General features: G+C 46.2%; 1 non-coding gene across 1 annotated transcript; it reads left to right on the top strand.

Moving 5' to 3' along the window:
• The first annotated feature begins 5,796 nt into the window (after positions 1–5,796).
• Positions 5,797–5,904, top strand: LOC138833048 (U6 spliceosomal RNA). Its single transcript, XR_011373766.1, has one exon. It is a non-coding gene; the product is annotated as a U6 spliceosomal RNA (small nuclear RNA).
• Positions 5,905–22,525: the final 16,621 nt, after the last annotated feature.

Genomic DNA, 22,525 nt, shown 5'->3' with positions numbered 1-22,525 from the left:
TTACGTAGTGTGCTTTCCATCTCAGAAATACCACAGAAAGTCAGAAAAGTAAGTTGTGTTTTAGTGCTATCTACTTATTTTTTGAGACTCTTTTTTTAGTGGATCTTTTAATTATGGACATGTATATAGCAGAGCTCTTAGAACTAGATCTATATCAGGACTTAAATGATCTGCATAAACAGGCTTAGGGGTTGGTGTTTCATAGGTAAAACTGTTAACAAAATCAATCATATCTTCCAAACACCAGTGGAATCAGTCTTGTCCCTTCTTATGGAGTGTAGAGGAGGAGATGGGGTTAAGAGTTGGAACTTACAGATTGAAGTACCAGCAATGGGGTCTGAAAATAGAGTTGGAAAACTGAAAGTGTCATGTAAGCATATAATGTTAATAATTATCATCATTATAATCAAGATTTAGATGACCAACCTACTGCTTGCTTATATAAAGATGTTTACTTTAGAAATATGGCGCTAATGACTCTGACTTGCAGGCTCTGAGGTAAATTTATATATGCTCTGTTTTTTTCCATGAATATGAACAACAATATACCATCTTGTCGACCAGTTTATAATGGCCGCAACTTGGAAACAACTCAAATGTCCCACCACAGAAGAGTGGAGGCACAAATTATAGCATATCCATATGGTGGAAAGCTAGTCAGTACTAGACAAAAATTCCTACAAATGCACACATCAACATGCATAGACCTCAAAAACATGCTGAGAAGAACGTAGACACAAAAGAGTATACATTTCATTATGACATTTAGGTGAGATTCTTGAGAAAGCAAAATGACTCCATCAGAGCAGAGGCAGATCAGTGGTTGTCTGGAGCTGGAATGGGGAACTGCCAAGGAAAGAGGCACCAGACCCTGGTGTTTAGGTCATGATTGCAGTGGTAACCATGAGGGTGGCTGGTATTTATTGAAATGCATCACTGGGCACGGTGGTTTACACCTGTAATCCTAGCTATAACCGAAGGCTGAGATGGGGAGGATCGCAGTTCAAAGCCTGCCTGGGAAAAGTTTGTGAGATTTTGTCTCGGCTAATAAAAACCTGGGTTCAGTAGAGTAGTCCTGTTATCCCAGCCACAAGATAAGCATAACTAGGAGGATTGCCGTCCATGTTGGCCTGAGTAAAAAGCCAGACCCTATTTTAAAAGAATGAAAGTGCCTAGCTATTCAGGAGGCTGAGATCTGAGGATAGTGGTTCAAAGCCATCCCAGGGGGAAGTGGATCTGTGGCTGAAGCAATAGGAGTGCTAGCCTTGAGCAAACAGCTCAGGGAGAGTGCCCAGGCCCTGGGTTCAAGCCCCAGTTCCTTCGTGCGTGCACACACACACACACACACACACACACGCACACACACGCACACAGCTTGCCATGCACCGTGCCCTTGCACGCAGCAAGCAGCACGCCCGGCTGGCCGCTGTCTGTCAGGCTGGTTTCGCCGAGCCTTTGAACTCCCACACTTGTGGTCCAGCTCGGCCTGTGACTGACTGACCTGTCTGTGTACCGTCCACTTCGGAAACAGAAACTTCCCCGGTGGCATGAGAAAGAAAACACCAACCTAATCCTGAAAGGGTAACTTTAAACCAAAGCCCCACTGAGAAAGAGGGTGGGAGAGAGGCTGCCAGCTGAGGCCGGCCAGAAATAAAAGTCCCATTGTCCTGCAGGGTGATGGCAGCCTCCAGCTCCCACCCGCCTGCGGCTGGGGTTGCGCAGGCGCACACAGGCTTGCTTCTCCTGCCCTAGAGAGTGCATTCCAAAGCAGACAAGCTCCATCAAAACTGCAGCCCACCGACGCTGCAGACTCACACTGGAGGCAAGGCCCTGGCAGGAACAGGGAGGGCGTGACATGGAAAATCAGCAAGCACCAATGGGGTCCACAGCAAGCCTTCCAGAGCAACCACAACAAAAAGTTGCGTTTGGGAGTGGTATGTCCATGGAAGAAGCCAAGGGTGGGCTTCTATGGCAAGGGAGAGGACAGGTACCGGTGGCTCACATCTGTAATCCTAGCTTCTCAGGAGGCTGAGATCTGAGGATCATGGTTCACAGCTAGCCCAGAAGAAAAGCCTGAGAGAGGGGCTGGGAAGATGGCTCAGTGGTAGAGCTCTTGCCTTGCATGCCTGAGGCCCTGGGTTCGATTCCTCAGCACCACATAAGCAAAAAGAAAAAAGCCGGAAGTGGCGCTGTGGCTCAAGTAGTAGAAGGCTAGCCTTGAGCTGAAGAGCTGAGGGACAGCGCCCAGGCCCAGAGTTCAGGCCCCACCACCGGACCCTCCCACCCCAAAAAGGACCCTCCCACCCCAAAAAAAGAAAAGCTCAGAGACTCTTATCCCCGATTAATTACCAAACAAACAAACAAACAAAAACAGAAGTGGAGCTGTGGCTCAAATGGTGGAGTGCTAGCCTTGTACACAAGAGCTCAGGGACAGCCCCCAGGCCCTGAGTTCGAGTCCCAGGACCAGCAAAAAAGGAAATGAAAAAAAAAAGATAAGGGAGACAAGGTAAGATCAGGATTTCACATCTCAGTCAGTCAGCTGGGCATGGTGGTACATGCCTGTCTTCTAAGCTACCGAGGAGGCACAGATACGAGAGTGCAGTACAGGACAGAAGACACAAGAGCCTCTTTTAAAAATAATTGAGGCGGAGGAAGGGGCATGGCTCAAGTGGTGAGCACATTCCTAGCTTTGGGTTAAAACCATCGTATTATAAGAAAATAAAATAACAACAGGGTAGGCAGGACCAGGAGGTCAAGGGAGGCATTGCAGCTTAACTGGAACCAAAGACACACAATCCACATTCAGGACAGAGCCCAGGTTCTAGAGATTTTAGTGCCTGCAGGTAAACTTCCACACTGGGGACACGGGCTACTTAATTACCTGTTTCCTTAATAAAAATGCCTTAAGAGGATGAAAATCACAAAGGTAAAGGGTTTTTTTTAAATTTGTTTTTGTTTTTCTTTTTTATGCTAGTACTAGGCTTAAACTCAGAGCCTAGATGCTGCCCCTTAGCTTTTTTGTTCAAGGCTGGCCCTCTACTACTTAAGCCATAATTCCTCTTCTGGCTTTTGGGTGGCTAATTAGATATGAGTCTCCCAGACTTTCCTGCTCAGGCTGTGGCTTCTAACTATGATCCTCAGATCTCAGCCTCTTGAATAGCTAGGATTAAAGTCATGATTCAGTCAAAGGTTCTAAAGAACAAGAGTACATAGGCCATAGCCAGCAGAGGCTGAGATGAGTCAGGAGCCGAACTTGCTTGCACTCTAACACCTGTTTGATCAGGTTCTGACTCTGCCATCCCTTCTAGATCTGTTGTCCTAAGTGGCTCTGAGCATAGGTCCAAACAAGGAGGTCTGCTTGCTCTCCTTTGAGCCAATGACAGCCAGCTTTATAGCATACATTTAGGTATGCAACAATGCTGTGTATTCCTAGAGCATCAGACAACAACAGACAATTATCTAGTTCAAACCTCTCATTTGCTCAATTAAAACCAAGGCTCAGAGAGACTAAATAAGTCATCTGAGGTCACACAGCTAATATGTACCAGAACCTAGCTCTTCTGACATGGAACCCAAGTGATTTTTTTCCCCTTAGCTGCTCTGTCTTAAGAACAAGGAAGCATAAATAAAGAATCTGAGGTGTTTACTCGGTCCTTATATATACTCTTGGTAACCCTTCATTATGGAGGGGGAAGAGCTCAGCTGTTTTAATTGCCACCTGCAAAAGCACTCGGTGATCCCTTACGGTTACATTTTTGACGAGGCCCTATGGAAGACCGCCTGAGATCTGAGGCAAATTGAGAAGGCAGGATGGCCTAATAAAAGCTTTTTATTTGTAGATGCTTATTAAGTGCTCTGTGCTCAGGCTGTTGAGCTTTAGAGTGACTTTGGGATTGCCGCTTTAATGCTTCAGTGAGCAGAAAATTGGAGAGCAAGAGCGTCAATCATGCAATTCTGCCAAGCAGCACCCCCTCCAGCGTAAGCAAATGTCATATGTTACATATTACAAAGCTACCTCAGCTCAACTGGTGGTGATGTAGGTTTGGAGGAACCTGAACTATGCTGATCTGGTATTACCTGAGCCTCTGGACCCTCTATGTTTGTTTGTCATTTGTTTTATTAGATGGTGTGTGTGTGTGTGTGTGTGTGTGTGTGTGTGTGTGTGTGTGTGTGTGTGTGTGTGTGTATGTGTGTGTGTGTGTGTGTGTGTGTGTGTGGTAGTACTGTGGTTTGAACTCAGGGCCTTGTGCTTGCTAGGTAGATGCTCTTACTACTTGAACCACATCTCCAGCCATTTAAATTGTTACAATTATTTTTGAAATAGGTTTATTGCTTTCGCTCTCAGACTGGCTGATACACTCTTATTTATCTTTCCTGTTTAGCTGGGATGATGAGTGCATACCACCATGCCCAGCTTTTTATTAGTTGGGATGGTGTCTCGTGAGAACTTTTTGCCTAGGCTGGCTTTCAATCATACTCCTCCCTGTGTCCACCTCCTGAGTAGCTAGGATTGCAGGCATGAGCTACCACACTCAGCTCTACATAGTTCTTTAAAGCTTAATTTCAATGTGACAGGCACCTAATCAGATGCTGCTCCTAAATTCCATACTGCACACTGCTGGGCAAGATGGCAACAGTTCACTATTGCTCTCTAGACCCTCAGAACAGTAACCAGACAGGATTAAGATTCAGCCAGGAAATTAGTGAAATGCAAATTGCATGGTGGTGGCCGCAGGGCAAGAGGAAAATTGCAGGCCATCGCCTAAAGAGAGAGAAATAGCAGGGTGGTATTTTAGAACCTGGCAACAGAGAGCCACCAAGCATACTTGGCATTGCCTTAAAAACACAACAGTGGCAACCTTGTCCCCCCACGCCCCCCCCATCCCCATCCCCCCAGCACACTTTAGAGAAGTGCCCCCATCTTAGACTCAATGTTACTAACATGCCCTATAACTCTCACCTAGGTCATTACAGAGAGCGCCCTCTTGTGTCCACTTCCAGTCACCCCACCCAGCCAGAGGGAACTGCTATACAGTCCACTCTGTTCTTAAAGGCCAAGTGGCAACCCAGGGGGAGTTCGTCCAGATTCTTCCATCCACTCAGTTGCTGAAAGCTGAGTCTAGCAGCCTGAAGGCTTACCCAGCAGCCCCTCTGGTGTACAAGACCCTCAGCAGGCCCAAGTTGGAAGAAGAGAAGTTGGCAGCTCCTGGAGGAGGGAGAGGAGACGAAGAGACAGACTACCCATGGCAGAGAAGTTGGGGTGGGAGGGGGCATATGGGATATGGGAAGGGCGGGGGGGGGGGGGGGGGGAGATAAGACACAAAGTCTCCTAGAGTGTCAAGGTTCTTGGTCAAGTTTTAAGTGTTGGGCTGTTCCCAAAGGGTTTCTTCTGTTTCTTTTTTGGTGTTTTGTGGGTTTTCTCTCATTGTAGGCTCTCTGAGTTTTTCCTTATAGTGGTCAACCATCCTGGGGGAGGAGTATAGATGGTTTTGCTCCATGGGTTTCCTTCCTGTTAGGCGACAAAGTCAGGCCTTGAAGGCCTGGCAGCTTCAACACTGAATTTGGTGGCCAGGAGCCATGACTGGTTTTGCTTAGTTTGCCACCTGGCTGCAGAGACTGTCTTACCCTGAGTTCGACACTGTTTCAGAGAATACTTAAGCAGGTTTTAAATATAAATAGATTTCCTATTCTAGCTCTGAGTTTGGATTGGGCTTTCCGCCAGCATATAATGTTGTGTGGCTGTGTGTGGATGTGGGTGGGAGCCCCATTTCAATCCGGGCATCAAAAATAACACCAGTGTTCGCTTTGGCAGCACATAGACTGAAATTGGAAGGGCACAGAGAAGGCTATCGTGGCTTGTGTGCAAAGGATGACAGGAAAATTCATGAAGCACTGCTCATTTTTAAAAATAAAATGAATCGCAGCCAGAATCCTTTTGTTTCCTGTGGGGCAGTGAGGAGATGCTTGCAGCTTTAGCAGAGATGTTTCCCAATCATAACTGCATCCTTGGCTCACCCCCATTCACTTCTCACCCCACTGTGGTCCCCTGATCCCAACACGTTCCTCTTGCTGAGGCCACACAACATGTCTTAGATGTCAAGTCCAATGCAGACCTTTCAGTCCTAATCTATGTGGGGGGGAGGAGGAGGAGGTTTCAACTTGGGCCTCTAGCTTGTTAGACAAGTTTGTTTTTTTATACCACGTGGGCCATACCTCCAACTCTTTTTTTAGTTTAGTTTTAGATAGGCTTTTGTACTTTTGCCCGGCCAGCTCCCAACAACAATCATCCTACATCTATCTCCAAAGTAGTTAGGATCACAGGTATGCATCAGTATGCCCATCTTCTTTGTTGAGTTTGGATCTCAATAACTGCCCCAGCTGGCCTAGAACTGTGATCCTCCTATCTCTGGATTCCAAGTAGCTGGGATTATAGGCATGTTACACCATGCCTGGCCCTTAGTCCTAATCTTAAATCAGTATCTCGATGGAGCTGGTGCTGTTGACCCCTCTGGCCATCAAGACATTCTTTTCTCTCCTGATGGCCAGGAGACCATTCCCCCAGGCCTTCCTTTTGCATCCCAAGTTCCTCTGATTGAGTCTTTTGCAGTCCCTCCTGTTTATCTCATGGACATTAGACTCCTGGGTTCTGTCTCACCTACCATTGCCTCTTTCTTTCCCTAGGCAGTCACATGAGTCCACATGGTGTCTGCCTCAGATCTGAGTCTCCAGATCTATTTGTGTCCTGAGAGCTCCAGGCTGACCAGTAGCCTCTCCGTGACCTCTTTATGTGCACTTATAGGAATTTCTCACAACCCTAGCTGCATAGAATCACAGAAGTTTTTGGAAAACATCTGTGTGTGGCCATTCTACCTGAGCTCTTGATGGTTTGAAAGTTACGTACATTCAGCAGAAACTGTATTTGGTATTTTGATCATTTTCCCCAGGTTAACATTACACAGTATTGTTACTCTCTTGGGATGCTGGGCTTTGGCAGCCAGCTGCAGCTCTCAGTCAGCTCACAAGGGAAAACAACTGATATGCTGTAGTGCATGGTGTTGCTGAGCTTGGATACTGAGTAGGTTAGGTATAGTCAGGGGCATCCATATTTTTAATAGCCCAAGTTATTCTCATGAATTGTCAGAGAATAGGACAACTAGGCATAGGCACACATATACAGAGAGGTGAACTGCTCTAGATGGGAACCCCTGTCCATTTTACATGCCTATGCTGGGCCCCCATTCAGGACCATAAATTATGATGCTGGCCCTTACATGTTCAAGGCAACTTTTCTTCATGCTGGTACTAGGGCTTGAACTCAGGGCCTCACAGTCTTGCTCAGCGTTTTCTTTTTGCTCAAAGCTGGTGCTTTATCATTGGAGATAGACCTCCACTTCTAGCATTTTGCTGGTTAATTGCTGAGATAAGAAGCTCTCAGATTTGTCTGCCCAGGCTGTCTGTGGACCATGATCCTCAAATCTCAGCCTCCCAAGAAGTTAGGATCACAGGTATCAGTTGCCAGTGCCTGGCTTCAAAGCTTCAGAGGCATTAGCAATGGATCTGTGGCTCACTGGGAATCAGGATGAGGAAAAATACTGAGGCTGGAAGGAAAGCCTGATTCAGAAGACTGGATTCCTACCACAATTACCATCACACACACATTTCAAACACAGACATATCTTTAAGAAGAGAATAGGGCTAGGGAATTTCCAAGACCATGGACTGCTTCCCATATTCCATCAAATACTTCTATCTTCTCCAAATATTCTAAAGTTCTCTAATTACAGAATGACCTGTGAGACATGGACAGAGGAGCTAAATCATCAATCAGGATAGTCTCATAAACTACTGGGGGGTCAGAACAATCCTTGCTTTAGAGGAAGTATGAAATGCCAACAGAGACCACAAAGATGCTGAAACATTGTCATTTGTGTTTCTAATTTGGATCTAACATATTCACAGCATGAACCAAAATAATCATAAGCTATACAGCCAGAAGCATCCTTAAAGATCATCCTATCCAATCACTATTTTACATGAGATGGAAAAGGCTAAGGGACCTACACAAGATCATACCACCAGCCAGTGGCCTGGCTGAGCAGATTTTCAATTTCCCAATTCCTGGTCTAGTGCTCATTTCACAACTCCAAGCTATCCTAAGGGATGACACTGAACCTATGTGACTGGCCACATATCTATTTTCAAACAATAGACCTAGGGAACTATCTGGGGGCACAGGATCATCTAGCAACTTACCTTCCCCAAGGAAACCAAAGCCACTCTGACTCCTCTGTATTCATGACCCTAAATGTAGGTGGTTCTTTGCCCAAGGCTGAGACTTTGGGTGGCCTCCCTACCTCCCCCTGCTATGTCCTCAGGGTGTTTCCCAGTAGGATGAAATCTAGGGGGTGACAGCTATAAGGTCTCAGCCTAAAGAGGCTAAATAAATACCTGCTCTCTCACTAACTTGGACTTACCTCTGGGCTAACCTTGGACCAAATACAGATCTTCATTAAGCCCCAACCTAGGAAACGATCATCACCAAAGTGTCACTAGGTAAATTGTGAGGATTGGGACAATTTCCCTAAAGCCATCCACCATGGACTTGTCTGGAGTGCAGTAATGGTAATGTCCCCTCGCACCAGAACTGGATAGCCCTCCAAAGAGGACTTCTGTCTTTTATATTTTGCTGGAAGGATTTTCTCTCCATCACCTTTTTTGCTCTCTGCTGCTGCCCAGAGATCCTACCCTGAGTTTTCTCACAACCGTGGGTTCTGAGAGATCAGGAGGGAGACTGGAAGGGATTTACTGTCTGGTGACTGACACCAGATACATTCCAGTAGACTGGAGCACATGTTGGCTGGGTCTACCAAATGTGGTGCCCTGTTGCTACCTTCCTCCCGTGATAGGGAACTGGCATTACTACTCCTGAAGAGTTGCTGGGCACTGTGCTAAGATAGCTGGATGGTGTCTTCTCTAATAAGGATGAGCACCACTGCGCTGCCCATTAATAGCTAGAAAGAGAAAACGAGACAGAGCTGGCCCAGTCCATAAGCGGTGCCCATAAATGGGAGCAGACCTCTACTGATGCGGCCTTCTGGAGATGCAGGAGATCCAGATAGTGGCAACCACAGTCTCTCCTGATCTTACCCACCTACCGAAGACCCAACCTCCAAAAATGGCTCCTCCGGGCCAATTTCTGGGACCCTTCTCCATCTTGTCCATCACATAGCTCTGCTGTGACTGAGAGCTTGTGGTACAGAGAAATCGCACACTGAAGAGTGGTACCCAGGCGTGGACTACAGTGGCATGTTGCCACTCGCCTCCCTGCAATGCGCGGCTCTGCCACCGGAGGCGCACTGCGTAGTCTGCAAAGCCGGGGCGCCAGCTCTTAGTCTGGGAGGAAAAGAGTGATCACCGGCGCGTGGAGGCAGCTGCGCCCCCAGCCTCCCACCGCCAGGCCAGGCCTCCTTTCCAGTCCTCTCTCAATCTGGCAGTTTAGATCCCCGAAGCTCCTGCGTCTCCTCGCTGTTACAGAGAGTCATGGGGCGATCCCAAGAAGACTGACACCTCCTTGACGTTTCCTTTGATGCTGCCACGCAGAGGAAATAGCTCGGGGCTGGACCAGGCCACTCACCATGTGCCCTGGCTCTCAGGCAGAGCATGAAGTCCAAGCTTGGAGTTCTTTGTCCCTGTAGCACCGCGGGATAGTCTCTGTGCCTTGCGGGTGGCTCAACAGGTGAAGTCATGATGACACCGATCCTAGGTTCCCATCCTGACACCTTGGCACACTGGAGCTTCGGATAAACCTCAGTTTCTCCGATTTTGCACTCCCTGTGGATAGTATAAAGATCTCAAATCCATTATGGACCTTTATTGCCCTGTTACCTGGTACAGATTAGGTCATCTCTGGGTGCTTCAATTGCTCGTGGAAATGGTGATCAAAATATTCCTACCCACAGGCAAAGCAAAGGGAAATAGTTGAATGTAAAACACCTCAGTTCCAGAGCATGTAATAAACAGGGTGGACATGCTTGATGCTATTAATAAAGTGTTTCCAAATTTTCCCTGCAGTTGTTGGGGGGAACTAAGCGAGACAGGTAAGATTGCCGTTATTATGCAACAGGAGGACAACTAATGTTTATTGATGTTGCTGTTGCTCTAGAGGAATCAGAGCCTTGGAGCTATTCGAGGGAAGAGCTAAACGTACTAGACACTAGTGCTTCCTACTCAAAATGACTCCTCAGTTGGTGCCCAGTGGTAATTTTCTTGGGGTTTTGAAAGGGTCTTGAGGTTGGAGACGATCACAGCTCTTTTGTTTGCAGGAGGGCAGTGAGTAAATTGCATCCTGGGCTTAGAAAAGCACAAAATAAACACATTCCCAGAAGGACTCTTTGGATGAACTGTTTTATTTCACTTTTGGTCGTTGATGGTCCATTGCAGACTAATGTGATGCTCATGTGTCTTAATATTAATGGTTCAGAGCTAAAGGCCACCTTTTGCCTCATACTGTGGGAGACTGGGCAAAGTTAGGAGGGACCCGGGCCCAAGTGAAGGCCAGAAAAGATGCCTATTGTCACTTTCTCTCCTGTCTCCCAATACCTCACATTGGAGTCCCTGGGGAAACATCTACCAGAATGCGTTTGAATTTAAACATCACTGTCTCTGCAATCACAATTTTCTGCTTGAACAAAAATCATGTCCTCTTGCACAGAGTGTGCTTCTTTGCTGTGGTCAGGGTGGTGGTGTTTAACCCTTCATGCATGCATAAAGTGTGGCTAGACCAGCCACTCCCATTTCAAACCACTCTTACCTAGGGCACCTGCCTTGAAATATTAAAGACCTTCCAAGGGTATGGGTTGGGGAGGGGGGGTCGAGGAGGCAGTGACAGCGATCTCATAAAAACTCTCCATTTAAAGATGAATGCCTGAGCCTGGGAACTGTATCCTCCTCCTTTCTCTATTGTTCTATGTCCTGGCAAAGCCATCAGGTACAACTGGTGCTTCTGGACAAACCATAGTCCCCGGCCTCCGGCCTCCGACTGGTGGAATATTTGTCCCTTGAGTGCTTTGCCAGGTTTTGGGGAAGGGGCTTCAGTGCATGATCTCCTACCAGAACCCAAAGGCAAGAAGGGCCAGCCGGAGGTCGGCTTCTGGTTCTGTGTACGTTCTGATTCACTCATGAAGCTAAACAGAAAGGGACACAGTCAAGTGTCTACCCACAATCGAGTTGCTACCTTTCACAGGAAAATCCCTTAGGCCTTCCCTGGGCCTGGCTCGAAATGTGAACCCAGAAACCAGTGTAAGTTGGTGGGACAGCTTTCAGAAAAGAAGCCCAGGACACAAAAGCTGGAGCGAAGAGGCCAAGCCTGCGTGTCTACAGTTGGCGCGCCCTAGGAGCCGCGCAGGGGCGGTTGTTTATAAACTCATCGCGGGCATCGGGGTACCCGCCACCCGTTCGCCCTGCGTGTTGGGGGCTTTCCTTCTGGAAGGGAAAAACAAACAAAAGCCTTAGGGAGCGCCCAATCTCCCGACGGCATTTCCATGCGCGTCGATTTTCAATATGAATGAATTCTGTAAACTCCAAAACGACTTTGTTTGGGTGTGAGAAAGGTTAACAAATGCACCCGGAGCCCTCCTCGGAGCTGCTCTTTGATTCGGTCTCAGATGGACCGGCTTCCACTGGTCCACTCGGGCCACCTCCCGCCCTTCCGTGGCCCAGCAGAGCCTCAGGCTCCATCTCGCCGCCGCTCCGGGGAAGGCAATCTTAGGATTTATCGTCGCCCCCCCTACCCCCAAGTTCCTCGGATTTCATCTCTTTCTTTTCCTCCTGCATGTTCAGTTTGTTTTCTCAAGACCTAAGCAATTTTTAATGTACTCTATACTTCCCGCTTAATCCTCGTCGTTTATTGTATAATTATAGTTTCAAAGTGATTATGTAATTAAAATCATGTTTCCTTGCAGGAAGACTTCAAAAGGGCGGCAGACCCCCGCTCTGGCATTATTTTCTGGTGATGTAATAATTTCCCTGTGATATTTAAAATAAACACATTAGTTCGAGAATTCTAAACATGTCTCAAAGTATATAGTAGGCTTGATTGGCACGAGGCTGGGTTGTAAAGAAATGGTAAAACCTATCACTAGTTTAATATATTTCTATGCTCCCATGCAGGGTAAATTATAGGATAATGGGGTGCAGGCGATGGTAAGCTCTGTTTATATAATCCATTTCTTCACACGAGTTCCCATTGCTTTGCCTTCCCTTTGCTGTATGTGGTGGTTCTCTGATCTCCTGACCCCAGCCATGTGTTTTCACTTTTTCTTCTGATCTCAATTCCATGACCAGCGGGGAATAAAATACAAATTGAATAGTAACCATTCACAGGCCGCTCTTTTCAAACTGTTGTTAAAACCTCTTTGTCTTGTCTAAGCGGTCGATAGATAAATGTGTGGTGTTTCGCCTGATTTTTCTTTTTCTTCTCTTCCTCTCCCCACCCCCTGGGCCAAGGGCTGCGGGTGAGTGTGTGTGTGTGGGGGGGGGGGAATTACCTTCCTCCAATTATGCTCTTTTAAAATTAAAACTCACACCTTCTTTCGAACCATCGCCCGCGTGTCCCGCTCTTCGCAGGTCGCCCCTTTAGTGGAAGGAGGTTGGAGACTGGAGGATTCACCACGTGGTGAAAAGCAGCGGCGGGAACCCAACGCGCCTCCCCCCTCCCCCTCCCCTCTTCCCACCCCCTCCCCCCCGTGCGCGGTGCCACCATTGTCCCTCCGCCGCCTGAAGGTTTAAACTGAGAACGTGCACGGCCTCGGATCTCCAAGAGCAGCGCCCAGAATCGGCTGTGATGGCTGGAGCCGCCCCTCTTCGGAATTCTAGGGGCCAAGGAGGCAAGGAAGCCCGGGAGAAGAAAGTTAGCCTGATCCGAAAAATAAAGCTTCTTTTCCTTTCTCTCCCTTCTTTTTCCTTTCATGCTGGATTTGCGGTGAGGGCAAGATGGACCAGAAGGTGGGTTGTTTTACAACTTCAATCCCAAAACGAGAGTCACAATGACTCCCTGATTTCGGGACCTAGCCGTTTCCAGCTGTCTCTCTTTTCTACCTCCCCGGCTTTCCCCTCCCTCCCACCCCCCACCCACTCGGGACCCTAAAGGCACAAGAAACTAATTGTAGCAACTGTGCGTCCCGCCGCCTGCCCTCCTTTTCATCAGACCTTCTTCAAGGTCCTTAGGAGTGGCAACGTCTCTGGTGCCCGCGGGACGTCCTGCTGCAGCCTCGGTGACCTCGCAGAGTCCCTCTGGTAGGGCAATTTATAAGCGAGCGATCCTGCGATGGGAAGAGCGCCACCGCGAGGCGGCTTGCAGTGCCGGGGCTCGTGCGCGCGCTGCGCCCGGGGCGCACGGCTGTGCCGGGAGCGCACGGCTGTCCCGTCTGGCTGGGCCCGCGGAGTGCCAGGGGCCGGCAGGGAGATCGTAACCATCGGAGCCCGCGCCGCCAGGCTGCTCGCCGCGCCCGGGGTAAGGTTTCCCCGGCGACGCAAAGCCACCCGCACTGGGCGAGGCCGCTTGACAGCGCTCCTCCGCGCCGGCAGCCCGCGTACCTGTAAGCTGAGCCCCGCTCACATGGTCCACATTAAACCTCCGTGCCCGGTGCCTTTGCTCTTTTTTTTTTTTTATCCCCCCGCCCCCGTCGAAGGGTTCTTATAAACTTCCCTTCGTTTATTTAGCCTGGTTTTCATTGCTCCAGTTTTGCATGGGTTGCCTTTGTTTAGTTTATTAACCCACGGGGTTACTTTAACTAAACATTGGGGCTGAATACTTTGGGGTTGGATTTCAACGTTTTCTAACGAAATTACTGAGTTTTTTGAAGCCGCACAGAGAACGCTGTGTTGAGTTTATTAGTCAATTTAACAGACTATAAGGGAGGGAAAAAATGCATTTAAGACAGTCCGGGTTCGTACCCACTGGCGGAAGCAACCAGCGAACGCTCAGACCGGCTTCCACGCGTGCTTCCCCGAGGCCGCAGAGCGCGCGCCTGGGGCCCGCGGGGCGGAGCAGCCTCGGTCCTTCTCCACCAGGCTTCCCGGGCCGCGCCCGAGCTGGTCCCAACAAACCAAAGGTCTCTCCTGTCTCTCTCTCCTCCTTTATCCCGCCCCCTGTCTATTTGTTTGGTGCCAGAGACTGAGGATGGTCCAGGATTAAAAAAAAAAAAAAAAGGAAGAGGATGTCGAGGAATCTGCCAGAAAGATGGGAGAAAAGGTGGGGGAGAGGCATGCTGGCCAATTTATCCCAAGCCTGGGTTGGCCCCCAGCCCCATCTGGAGGCTATGTGGCCTTCCTGAAAGCTCCAAGCAGACCTAGGTCGGCTGAGGTTGGATTCACAGAGGTGCAGCTTTCCAATACCACCCCTATCCCTGTGTTGGTTTGGCCTGAGCCAGCAGGAATGATGTGGACCTGGTACTGTCACTTCTGTGGTGGGCTGAAGTGGAAAGTGACAGGAACTTTATTGCCTAGTTTCCACTCCTGCCTATCTACCTTCCCTTCCTTCCCTTGCCTGGTTGGCCAGATTACCAGCCACCTGTAGACGGAACCCAAGGGTCTTGAGTCCTAGGAATCTCAGACAAAACTAAACTTGGTGATAGTAATGAAGGGAGAAAGGGGCTCAGCTTGGAGATTTCTAACTTTTCCCAGGCTGGGCATGTTTCACATGAGTGAAGACAAGGTGTCTTTATCTCAACCAGGAGCCAAGGCCTTCACACACACACACATACACACTCCATATTTTATACATACATATATATATATATATATATATATATATTCCTATAAAGGTCAACACTCAAAAGATACAACACAGTAGAACAGAGGCTCTCATTTTCTCATCTTGCCCCTTAGCCTTCCAATTCCTTTGCTAGAGAACTCACTGTTAGGAGTTCTGAATTCTAGGGAAAATGGAACTCTGTCCCCAAGGCCTGCCCCTTCTTTCCCAGCTCTGCTTCTGCCCTCTGACTCTTCCTGTTTGCCTTCTCCATCCTGGAGATCGCTGCTGGCCAGGTTCTTTTTTCCCTGGCTGGCCACCTACCTGCTCACTGCCCAGCCTACAGAGGCCAGGCAGGCCTTGACTCTCACAGTAGCTTGTTATGTAAATGTGTTTAAGAATCTTTGGATGTTTGCCTTTCCTTTAAAAAAAAAAAAACATTCTCGACTATTTATTAACTGTTAGATCCTAGCACATACAAAGCAAGCTCTGGTTTTTTGAGTTAACATATCCTTTACTGGTCTTTTAACTCTCCCACCAAGAAGAGTTAAAAAGAGAACCCCTCCCCCCCAATAAAACCAACTAAGCCTTAAAGTAACTTTGTTACTTAAATACTAATATTGGCTATTGTATTCTTTTTATTTGCTTAACCATTTCTTTTTGTACTTTTTTCAAATTTTTATTTATTTATTCTAAATCTCTGCCCTGTAATCTAGCTAATCAGGAGGCTGAGATCTGAAGACTGCAGTTCAAACTATTCAGAAAAGGCCAGAAGTGGAGCTGTGGCTCAAGTGGTAGAGTGCTAGATTTGAGCACAAAAAGCTCAGACAACACCCAGACCCTGAGTTCAAACCCCAGGATTGGAAAATAAATAAATAGCCAGAATAAAAAGTGCTGAAGGCATGGTTTAAGTGGTAGAGTACCTGCCTATCAAGTAGTGTGGGGGGGGGGGGAAGAGTCCAATTTACAAGTATAGTTGTCAGATTCTTATTAAAGTAAATCTAAGATCAGACTAATTCATGGCATTAGTCCCCTTAGAGTACTTATGCATTTAAAGAAAACTAGTTATTCCAAGGAAATCCACATAGTCAGGAATGGGGTGGCATTGGCTGCTCCTTTCATTGGCAGAACACTGAGTGGTAAGGTAGAGCTCCATTTCTAACAGTTTTTGGATATCTGATGAATATGCCCTTGGAATTCTAGAAGAGGTGACTACCAAGATTTAGTTTCATAGACATCTGTCTTCATTATGTTTCATTATGCTTTTGAAGCTTCTTCCAAGCCCCCTGTATATTTTTGGTCATTTTCATGTCTCAGATTCCCAATAATATAGCTTTATGCCTTGAGCCTGTGGGTCTGAGCTCCTTGGGTCCTTGTGGGTACAGTCCCTCCATAGACTTCATCAGGAACCCTGAGATGACATGCAACAGGAACAGAGGGTTGGCTGTGCCCTGCCACCCCTAAGTCTCAAGGCCTCCAAGGACTGCTTCAGTGCTCTGGCCTTCTAGATCTACAGTGGGTCTGAGTTTTAATGCTTGATGGTCCTGCTTTGGATAGAGAATTAAGAAGTTTGCCCCTCCACCACCACTACCCCAGCCACTCTAGAGGTTGGTAGCAAAAGGTGATATCCATTATCTACAGAGATTCACTGACCACTGACTGTAATGCCAGATACAATGCAGATGTTGAGATAGGGGCTTATTATCCTATCAGAGGGGCTACATTAAGTATTCTGGGGCTTAACTTCACAGTACCCAGATGAAGAACATGGAGTATTGGACACCTTGAGTCCCTCTGCTCATTGTGATCCAAGGGTGACTTGCTCAGCCTCACCAATCAGCATTTCTCCTTCAGAGTTAGAGGGTCTGTTGAGATAGACCAAGTCAACACGCATCCAGATACTCTGAATGAGAAAGTCTCGTGTGATCTGGTCTGGATGTTTCGTTGTGATTATAAAAGGAAATCTGATCAGTTCTGTGTAACAGCAAAAGCAGACACATTCCTCTATCCTGCTCCCCACCCCCCAAGAAAAAGAAAAAACAAACACCCTGAAGAATCTGAAGTTAAAATAAAAAGCAGCTGGCACTAGGCCCATTGTGTGTGATGATAATTAGTCAAATGTTTGCTGAGGATGGGATGATAGTGTCAAATCAGTAGTGGGTAAAAGGCTTAGGAAATAAAGTTTAGTAAAGCAGCATTGCCTGCCTGCCTGCCTGCCTGCCAATGGTTTTGGTGATAGCCACAATATCCCACAATCTACTTTGGTTGCTTTTTAAAAAAAAAATTTTATGCACCCTGGGAAACATGTCCAGCTAAGCAAATGGAGAAAAACTAAAGGCTTTGATTTACAGAAATTAAAGCCATAACTAGGCTTTGGATTGAGGTTGAGTCCTGAGCCTGGATAGCCTCATCCTTCACTGTCTCCAACCTTTCCTGCCCTGAGGAAAGAGTTAAGAGTCTTAAGCTAAAGCAGCTCTTCTGCCATCTGGGGTTCTGACTTGTTTGACCCTCTCCCAAATTATTGTAATCCTGAGTCTGGAATAGATATAAAGCTGGTCAAGGGAGACATGGTTACGTTCTGCTTTCTGGGTGGTTTGGATCATGAGAGCAGGCCTGGGGGCTAGGAGCAATGGAGAAGAAGGAGGACCATGGATGAGTTACCCAGTTGTGCCCAAGACCTGTATCCCTTTCCCCACCCATGTCCTCCTCTTTAAAAACTGTATTCCACACTTTATTGTGAATGTTAATGGTATGCATTAACGCATCCAGGTTATTTACATTTTAAGCTTGAGCTTTGATTTAGATGAAAGTAATGTATCCGTATTAAAAGAATTAGTAGGTAGAAAAGGCTGACAGAAAGTGTTAGGGAGGGTACTGAAGGAGCTGGTGGGGTTCACTTTCCAAGGCTCCGTGCAAGAAAGGAAAAGAAAAAGTAAATGACTTTGTTTATTTATTTAATTTATTTTTGGTACCTCTCCTGAGCTGGAACTCGAGGCCTGGGTGCTGTCCCTGAGCTTTTTTTGCTCTCACTTGAGTCACAGCTCTAGTTCAGGCTTTTGGGTGGTTAATTGCAAATAAAAATCTCACAGACTTTCCTGCCTGTGCTGGCTTCAAATCACTATCCTCAGAACTCAGGCCCCTGAGTGTCTCGGAATACAGGCCTGAGCCTCTGGCACCCAACCTCATTTCTTCTTTCATTGAACATTCTCAGTGTGTGAGAGTCACCCATAAAATTGTGTATGAATTTTGTCCAAGCTTGTACCTATTTCTTTTTTCTTTTTAGCTACTCACATTGTTTACATTTACTAGAATGTTAGTTTATTTATTTATTTATTTATTTATTTATTTATTTATTTATTGTCGGTCGTGAGGCTTGAACTATGGGCTTGGGTTCTGTCCCTGCGCTCTTCAACTCAAGGTGAGTGCTCTACTGCTTGAGCCAGCTCCACTTCCTAAAATGTTACTTTCCTTCTCTCTTTTTTACTTTTTTCCCTTTTTTTATTTTACAAAGTGATGGGTCTCCTTGTAACATTTTTAATTCTTTTTTCAACTTGTCCATTGTAACATTTTTATAGACATATTCAATGTACTTAGAATACTCAACTACCCACATCACCCTGTCTGTTCTCCCTCACCACTGCCACTGGTACCTCCTCCCATAGTCCTTTTCCACTCATGTCTGTTTGTACATCTAGATTCTGCTTTTGAGAGAAAACATAGGGTATTTGTCTTTCTGGCTTATTTTGCTTAACATGATATCTCTAGTTCTATCCATTTTTCTGCAAATGATGTAATTTCATTCTTCTTTATGACTGAATAATACTCCATTGCCTGTGGCTGTGTCTGCTGGATGATTGGAATTGCATTTTGCTTACCTGGTCTACTATTCATGGACATTATGTGCATTTCTCAGTTTGGGGCATGAATGGAGCTGCTGTGAACATTGTTGTACATTTTTTGAGAGTTCATACACACATTCCAGATGGTGAGAGAGAGGCATGGAATTGCTAGATCATTGGGTGGGTGTGGGGATACTGCCAGATGTAGCATCCTTTTTTAATGGCCATAGAAGATTCTATTACATTCATGCACTAGATTTACTAATGTAAGGAAGAATAATTAACTTGTATGATTCTCAGTGAGTTCTCAGCCAGGAATCTACCTTCTGAAGTAGAACTTCCCATCAGTTCCCAATCCTGTGAATCTGTTAAGTCTGTAGGTATTCAGTAGAGGCGCAGTTATGATAGCCTAACTGTATAGTTCATATTGCAACAACACAGCATGGGTGGGGGGGTATTTATGATCCATGGCTGGTGAAATCTGCAGATACAGAAAGCAGACTGCAGCTGCAGCATGTGGGGTTTCATCAAGCAAACTAAAGTGTCATTTACATTATTCTTTCTGGTTGTATGAATCATTCCTTACAGGTGGTGTCTACACTGAGGACATTTGCTGATTACACTTCATCTGTTCATTCAGAAAATAGTTTGCTGAGAACCTACTGTGTGCCAGGCTCTCTTCATTACACTTTTTTAAAAACATTAAGAGTAGTTCTGATGCTTTACAAAGGAATGTTACCAGGAAATTATTTTTCTTCCTATTTTGTGTGTGTGTGAGTGTGTGTGTGTGTGTGTGTGTGTGTGTGTGTGTGTGTGTGTGTGTACATGTGAGTGTGAGCTGATAATGGGGCTTGAATTCAGGCCTGGGCACTGTTCCTTGGACTTTTTGCTCAAGCTGGCACTCTACTACTTGATCCATACCTCTGCTTCTAGATTTTTACTGGTTAAGTAGAAATGAGTTTCATGGACATTCCTGCACAGGCTGGCTTTGAACCATGATCCTCAGCCTCTTGAGAGCAAGGATTACAGATATGAGCCACTGGCGCTGGCTTCCTTTTTCTTATATATGTAAAAAAAAAAAAAGTTTGATTAATGTATTGAATCATCTCAACCCTTATTAATGTTATGTCTGTATTACTCTCTCTGGGCTTTGGTTTCCTCATCTGAAACTTAGATATAAAATGGTACTCTCTCATTAAATGTACTGGGGACATTAAAAAGTACCATGTCTTGTATGCACTAAGTGCTTAATAAGTGATAATAAATAATATTACTAACCAGGTGCCAGTGGCTTACATGTATAATCCTAGCTACTCAGGAGTCTGAGACCTGAGCATTGAGGTTCAAAGCCAGACTGGGCAGAAAAGTCGGTGAGACTTGTATTTCCAATAAACTACTCAGACAAAGCTGGAAGTATTGCTGTGGCTCAATGATAGAGTGCTAGCCTTGCATACAAAGAGTGCCCAGGCCCTGAGTTCAAGTCCTAGGACCAGCAAAAACATAGTAATAATAATATTACTGTATGTTCCATAGTATAATAACAATGTAGTATCAGGGTTTTGCCCTATGGGTTTGACTCAGAAGGCCAGATTCAATTGCAAGAACTAATCACTGAGAAGCGCCTGATAGCATGTGATTAAGTGGTTTGGTAAATTACAAGGTAGCTAACTATAAATGCCATAGGAATTTAGAAGAGGAAAAGAGGGATTTGGGCTGGTGGAGAGCTGGACTTCTGTCAACCCTTGCAGAAGAGGCATAAGGTTTGCTCAGAGGGTCCCCGGGTGAAGGACTGAGGCAGGGGTGGGCACAGCCTATTGTAGGGGTGGTAAGAAGCACACTAGATGAACAAGTAGATCCAGATCACAATGGGCATGGGAAGCCTGGCAGTGGACTTGAGACTTGGTAGGCAAAGAGAGAATAGGAATCAGGCTTAAAATCCTGCGATGGCCAATCTGGGCCCAGGGAAGAGAGGAGACTACTCTTCTTCATGATTCTCCTTCCCAGCCTGGAAGGAAGGCTGGTGGATGTGTAATCTGGATTTCTCAATTAGGGCTGTCTGGGGGAAGAAGGGAGGCCCGCTAACAGCTCCTTACCACTCTAGTCAAAGAGGAAATGAGCTGGACTAGGAAACACACTATGTTGAAACGAAGCAGGTTGTTTTTGCCTGTTTTTTTTTTTTTTTTTTTTTTGGTGTATTACCTGCAGGATTAGCCCTGCAGGAAGGAATGTACTAGTGAGCTCACCAGTTTAGGGAAGAATGCTGTAAGATACTTAGCACAAACATGGAGAGACAAACAGCATCCCTTTGTGTATGTGCGTCTTCTCCATCTCTGTCCCATCTTTCTCACCTCACACGGGGGTGGAGGAGAAGCTCAGTCATTGGGGCTTCTACAGAGGGCCAGGGGGCAGGACTGATATCACAATTTGGCCGGCTGAGATCCTGCACCCCCGCATGGATCTAAGTGGTCATCACACATATCATTAGGAGGCCTGCTGCAAGGCAATACTTAATGGTCAAAAGGATTCTTCACTTTTAGCTTCATTTAAGTCTAAGGTGCTCAGAGCATGTCACAGGCACTAAGGCATCATTCACTTGCAAAGCTTGGATTAGGGAAGAGCATAGAAGGAGGTTATCAAAATGGCCGGGAACCTACCATTTTGACAAAATAGCAATATGCAATAATCCAATTAAAGTATCAGGGATGGGAAATTGTTTCTTATTTTCAGATTAAAGAAGGAAAGCAGAGAACCATCAGATAACGTGGCCTTGCTTGAACTGAGAGAAAGGCCTGGAAGAGGAACTCTTTCCTAAGTCCTTGAGCATGTTAGGCAATGGGTGGCAGCCAGGGGATTCCTTAATGAGACATTTTAGCTTTGTGTGGAGGGGGATTTGGGGGATGGGTGTGCATGGATGTGGTCCTGGGGCTTGAATTCGAGGCCTGGGAGCCATCCCTGAGCTTTTGTGTTCAAGGCTACTACTCTACCACTTGAGCCACAAGCCTCTGTTTTTAGGCTTTGGGGGGGATTAATTGGAGATAAGAGTCTCTCAGACTTTCTTGCCCAGGCTGGCTTTGAACTATGATCCTCAGATCTCAGCCTCCTGAGTAGCTAGGATTACAGGTGTGAGCCACCAGTGACCAGTAATATTTTAGATTTTTGAATCATGGCAACATAAAACCTGCCATCTAAAAGTTAACCATTTTTAGTGTAGAGGTCAACAGGCAAGCATATTTCCCCTACTGTACATGCAATCTCCAAAATTCTTTTTTTTTCTCCAAAATTCTTTTGATCCTGTAAACTCTAGCTCCTAAACAGTAACTTTGTGTTCTCTCCTTTGCTAAGCTCTTGGTAGTCACAATTCTACTTAGACTCTATCAATCAGAATGTTCTAAGTTTTTCAAGGCTGAATAATACTCCTTTGTATGTATAAACTGTACTTTGTTTATTTCAGTGTTTGTTTTTAATCTGAAATAGTTTTATATGTATGGGTATGTATGGGTGTGTATAAAGGGGCTTCAATTCAACATGTCAGTTTATCAGTACAATGCATCCTGATCAATATCACCCCTTCTCTTATTCACCCCCCATCTCTCCCAACCCTACCCAGCCCCTGAATTTACCTAATTCCATTTTCACATATATACATTGAATATTATTACTATATTTACTCAATATTTCTCTCTCTATTCATCAATTCCTCTTCCCTTGACCTCATCCCTGCTGACAAGATGTTCACTTATTTTTTTTGGGGGGGAGGTCTGGTCATGGGGCCTGAACTCTGGGCCTGGGCGCTGTCCCTCAGCTCTTCAGCTCAAGGCTAATGCTCTATCACCTGAGCCACAGCGCCACTTCTGGCTTTTTTCTTTTTGCTTATGTGGTGCTGAGGAATCAAATCCAGGGCCTCAGGCATGCAATGCAAGTGCTCTACCACTGAGCC

The sequence above is a fragment of the Dipodomys merriami genome, unplaced genomic scaffold (assembly GCF_024711535.1).
Source record: "Dipodomys merriami isolate MVZ:Mamm:240054 unplaced genomic scaffold, mDipMer1.0.p SCAF_20, whole genome shotgun sequence".
Lineage (NCBI taxonomy): Eukaryota > Metazoa > Chordata > Mammalia > Rodentia > Heteromyidae > Dipodomys > Dipodomys merriami.
Note: the sequence above shows the minus strand (reverse complement) of the source record. Positions and strands in the feature narration are given on the sequence as shown.